This window comes from Marmota flaviventris, chromosome 8 (assembly GCF_047511675.1).
Source record: "Marmota flaviventris isolate mMarFla1 chromosome 8, mMarFla1.hap1, whole genome shotgun sequence".
NCBI classification, from domain to species: domain Eukaryota; kingdom Metazoa; phylum Chordata; class Mammalia; order Rodentia; family Sciuridae; genus Marmota; species Marmota flaviventris.
In genome coordinates, this window is record NC_092505.1 from 87101284 (window position 1) to 87107115 (window position 5832).

The following is a 5832-nucleotide window of genomic DNA, read 5'->3' on the forward strand; positions in this document are numbered from 1 at the left end:
CCTTTAAGTATTTATTATAACATTAACACCATCTCAAAGGATATACTCTCTGTCACTTGCTGTCCATCAACATCCTGCTTTTCAACTGTTGTCCTTCTAAAATTATTAATAGTGCACTTTCACATTCATAAAGTCCCTCATTTTCATGAAAAATTATACAGTCACCCTAACTACAAGGAAATATGCTCGAGAACATTGAGCAGGGAATCACAGGCTAGAAAAGTGTCCTATCACCTAGGTAACTACAAAGAGGATGCAATGTAGATGTAGTAGTTCTGAGGTTATTTTTATCTTACACAAACTCTTCTACCACACAGAAAATGATGAGGTAATTTACTAACTCATTGTGACTACAATGCAAAAGAAAAATTGGGATTAGATCAAGAATAGAATAAAAAGAGAAACTATGGGTCATTTTTCCTACATGCAGAATTAGTATAATAATTATTGTAATAACTAAATTATATTAAAATAATATTTTACCGTCTGCCTAAGAATTATTCAACATTGAAATAGTAATAGTAAGGTGTCTATTTTTATAATTCACTATTTCAATTTTTTTTTGACATTTGTACCACATTTATTTTATATCATGATTTCTTAGTTCTTATTTCTTTGACACAATTTGGGGAATAAATACTCCCTTCACTTTTTTTGTTGCATGTGTATTAACAAAGAATAAGCAAAGAGAATAAGCAAAGTGTGCAGGAAATGGAAAGACAGGGAAAGATGAGGTTGAGAGAAAACTGAGTGTTTATCTGAACCCTCTCTAATAAGCAGTATCAACCAACAAAGTTCAAAGCTCGCAACATGAAGTGTTTTCTCCTTACAGAAATAATCTGGGAACTCAGTCAAAAATGCATTAACTATATGGCATGATGATTCAGGCTCTCTTTCAGACATCCCGTGTATATTTTTTCCTCACTGTTTAAGCACCATAGATGACACTGTTCAGGAAGCATTCTTAGTGTATTATTCAGTAAACAATAATTGGGTCTTATAAACCAATCCTGGTTAGCAGAAAGCATTTTTAGCTGCCATGAAGGACCTTCTTCCTAGTAAAACTTAATTCTACATCTAGAGCTCTCTGTATCAGAGGTCCTTCTTGAAGGACATTCTTATTTCAGTTGGGTCTGCAATGCGCTATAATCCTAAATGTAAATTAAATTAAATTAACTATACCTTGGTTAAAGGTATGCATATAACACCCTCTGGCAAAATTAGCTAATAGCTTGTCCAGGCAATAATTGTAAATGAATCAGTTGTATCCCTATTCCTCCCCCAATTTCCTAATAAAGGTCTTTATCTAATGCTTTGCTGTTCCATAAATGACTGAGGCCAAACTGCTCCTGTGCTGGAGTTGCCTGTTACAGAAGATTAGAATGTATGAAAAAAATCCTGCATGTGTTCATCTTGTTACTTCTGCCCAATCCACAGGGGTAAAAACTGGATGAGATTTGGTGTCTTCGACATCAGCATCACCAGCACCCAGATGTTCCAGAGGGCTAAATTGCAAGAACCATTGAATGAGTGAGTGAACCTCTTCAGAGATACCTTCTGGCATATTCAAAGCAGTGTGGGTATTTATTCCTGCTGGATGGCATTCAACCAAAGTCTTGCCAGTGAGAAGTTCAAAGAGGACCACACCCAAACTCCACCCATCACAGGCTTCTGTTTCTTCTGTGATTGCTCCAACCTCTAGGGCCACAGTACATTCTCTCTTTGACTCACTGTCACAGGAATCTTCAACCTCACTCCACCTGCTAGAGTATGTTAGCTGAATGTGTCCCTTTATCATTCAATAAGATGTTGTTTAGGTTCAAATCTCGGCACAAAATTCCCTCTCTATTTAAGGCATCAAGGACTACCAGCATTTCAGCTGCCCATCTTTGAATGCAGCCCTCTGGGATAGAAAACCTGGAGTTTAGTGCTAATGTTTTTATCAATGTCCTCAAAAATCTGATGGATTCCCTTGTCTCTTTTGAGTGCTAACACGCTTTCTCCCTTCCTTTCAGAGTATCTCTGGAATAAACAAGTCAGTTCCTCTCTAGCCAAATCACCAGCTTTATCTGTAAATAGCAGTACTTCCTCTGTTTTTAAAGTGTCTGTGTTTGCATCATATTCATTAGCACCTGAGAGGGGATTAGAAATACAAAATGATCTTTCTTCTGTGATGTTTGCAGTTACTGCCAACTTCATCACTCTAAGTCCTTGCAACTTAGCATGTGAGCTGGGTAACAAAGGCATGTCACCTGAACTACTATGATCAGCAGCTGCTACAAATAGTATACCAAGATCCTCTTGTGCATAGTGTGTCTTGGTTATACTATAGGGCTTGGGCCTAGAGTGATGCCTGACATTGTCCAGTACTAACCCTGAGGCACAGCACATCCGGGGCTTCCAACAGTTTACTTTCTATCATGGCCACAGTAGCCTGTGTAAACGAAGTAGGTCCTGTTGCAGCCGCTTCTTTTGTTGGTTCCGGTTCACCAGGGAGGTTTACAAGAAGATCAGGTCTTCCTTCATCAGTACCATTGACATCATCAAAAGCAGCATCCTTAAAGGAAATAACTGGAACTGAGTCATCTGAACCCCTGCTAATGGTATCCTGAGCTTTGAGCTCTACCTTGTTCTCAATGGAATTAAAACTCTTAGAAATGCTGTCCCCATCTGGAAGAGTAAAGAATGGTTTCAAAGGTTCTGATTTTAGACTATACAATTTTTCTCTAAAACCAAGTCCCAGGAGTTCACTTGTGCTATCCTCTTACTGTCTATCCTAAAGAACTCCATGGGGCTGTTTTTGATCTACTGAGGGAATCGGAGGTTCTTGGAGAAAAAACTTCTTGTAGGTCCTCCTCTCCAGGGAAGAACTTCAGGTCATGGGCTCTGAGCTGTGTGCTAGCCTGTCGCTGTCAGCAGCAAGATGTGCTGCAAAGCTCCTAATGGCTTTAGTATCAATGTCATTCCCTTCAATCTTCATTAGGGGCTCCAAATTCAAAGACCCTGGTTCAATCTTTTCCTGCCCATATTCACTGTGTAACGTTAAATAACTAGTAGTGCATTCTTCTTCCGAGCTTCAACCAGAATCTGGCCAGTTTGGAGAGCTGTCATGGCCATCATCTTCCTGGTTGCTTTCCTATCGCGAGAACCTGGAGTAAGACTAGGTTCAGAGGCAGAACTTTAAGCGTGCTTCCCCCATCACTTCCTCTGGATTTAAATCTGCCCTGCCCTGAAGACTAGAAGTTGGCTGCTTGTAGTGTGGACTTTTTCACTTCCTTGATGTCAAAGCTTTCCTCAGGAATTCTGTTTAGAAATTTACTGATGTATGACCAGAGTTTGCCACCTTCCACATGGTGCAGCACAAGAAATACGGACTCCTCAGAGATGACGCACTTGTGCAGACACACTAGGTTGGGCACACAGCAGGGGATGATGCTTTTTCTGTTCCTGCCATATTCACTGCTTTTTCTTAGAACTTTAAAAATGAATGTCTGTTTTGTCCTTGGGTCTATTATAAGTATAACCTTCTTAGTAACCCCAAAGACTCTGAAAGCCTTCAGCTTCTTGGCAGGCTCCTTAGGTTCCAACGGGGCCTTGAACTGAGTGATCCTGGAGGCTGTATCTTCAAGCTGCGGCTCTCCATAAAGGCTGGAGAAACTTTCTGCCTGCATAAGATACTCTGCTGTTCTCTTCACAGCTTCTCGGCAAGTAGGGCTTGACTCTCCTAATGGAGAAAAGAAGTCTTGAATGGTATCCTGAGCTTTGAGCTCTACCTTGTTCTCAATTTACTCCTTCTAAGAGTAAATCGACTCCCTTCCTATAAAAATCAGAAGTAGTTTCATAGTCTTCTTCTTCCTCCTCTTAAAAGGCAGCTTTATTAATTCTCCTGCTTTTCCAGATAATCTCTTTGCCAAGCTTAGTTTTTCAACTGCCAAGAAAGAGGCTACAACTTTCTTATTCTTCTGTTTTGTTCTGTCCACTGTCAGAAGTAACAGCCCCTAATGCTGAAGAATCCAAAGAAAGATTGAGACCAAAAGTTCTACAGGGAGAATTTTGATTGGAAGCCATTCTATCATCTAACTTGGCAAGAGAATTCACATTAACAGTATTATGGTTTGGATGTGAGGTGTTCCCCAAAAGCTCACATGTGAGATAATGCCATAACCCAATCAGTGAATTAATCATCTGATGGGATTAAGTGAGTGTTAACTGAAGGCAAGTGGGATGTGGCTGGAGGAGGTGGGCATTGGGGACATGAGATGACTTTGGGGTATATATTTTGTATCTGATAGTAGAGTCTCTCTTCACTTTCTGATCATCACGTGAGTCTCTTCCCCAACCTCCACACTCTTTCGCCATGATGTTCAACCTCATCTTGAGCTCGGAGGAATGAAGTCTGCAGTCCATAGATTGAGACCTCTGAAATTATGAACCTCTAAATAAACTTTTCCTCCTCTACAGTTGTTCTGATTGGATCCTTTAGTCACAGCAGTAAAAAAGCTGACTGAAACAAACAGTAAGAGATATCAGATCACTGTCACTGGAGAAGCCTTCTATACTACCCTCAGGAAAGGTATCAATGAGGGAATCTGAGTGAGCTTCAGCAAGACCAATTAAGTCAGAACCTTCATTAATTATTTCACCCTCTCTGAATATGCAATGCCTATTTTGTTCTATCTTTACACAAATCAGCATAATTACAACAAATGTAATATGGATTTGCAGGGTTTTCTATTCCGAAGAGAAGTCTGCCATTGAAAGATACTTTAAAAAAAAATCCTCAAGCTGTTTCCTGTTGTACAGAGCTGGAGTACTGGCCAAGAACTATAGCAGGTCTTCAGCCCACTGTCTTCTCTCTTCAATAACCATTTCATCAAATTGCCACTTTTCCTTTAGCAAATGGAGGGAACAATTCTGAATGTCCACATAAGTTATTGTGAATTTGCTATAGTTCTTTGTGCAGTTTCTTTAAATCACTATATCTCTTCCATACAATTATCTTCTGGTTATCATATAGCCCCTCAGGTGCCACTGGGGTTTGGTGATAGTGTAAACTGCACTCTGTTCCCAGGGACCAGTCATCCTCCCTCTGTCTCTGACGCTGCCAGCCTGGGATCATCAGGGCAACCCAGAGCTGTTGCGGTCCAGGTCCCCAAGTGGCAAGGAGGAGGCTCCATGGCTGCACTTCCCCACTATTTCAATATATTAAAGATCTAAAAGCATTTGATAATATTTTAGTAACAATTTACTTAATTGCATGTGACATTTAAGAAAACTTATCCAAAAACATTTTAAATTTTCCATTGTGGTTCAAAGCTGGAAAGGAAGACAAATTCTGACTGGATCTTCTTTTCTCCTTAATCTATGTGGTAAGGGCAAAAAAAAATCTTCTCCTGGGGCACTGTTAAAAATTCATTGCAGCCAGTGAGGTGGCACACACCTGTAATCTCAGCGGCTCAGGAGGCTGAGGCAGGAGGATTGCAAGTTCAAAGCCAGCCTCAGCAATGGTGAGGCACTAAACAACTCAGTGAGACCCTATCTCTAAATAAAACACAAAATAGGGCTGGGGGGTGTGGCTCAGTGGTTGAGTGCCCCTGAGTTCAAAATCCCTGGTACCAAAAAAAAATTCATTTCAGTTGAGGAAAATAAATGGGGGTTGGTGAGCCTACTTTTGGAGGATGGGCAGGATAATGATCTAAACTCACAAATACAGCCAGAGGAAGATGTATTAATCAGATTTCCATTGCTGTGACAAAATACCTGAAGAAACTATTTAAAGAAGTAAAGATTTTTTTGGCTCACACTTGCAGAGCTTTCAGTCCATGACTGACT

The 5832-nt window shown here is 40.3% G+C and overlaps 1 pseudogene; it reads right to left on the reverse strand.

Moving 5' to 3' along the window:
• Positions 1 to 1408: 1408 nt before the first annotated feature.
• LOC114098113 (ribosomal protein S6 kinase delta-1 pseudogene) lies at positions 1409 to 4999 on the reverse strand (annotated as a pseudogene).
• Positions 5000 to 5832: the final 833 nt, after the last annotated feature.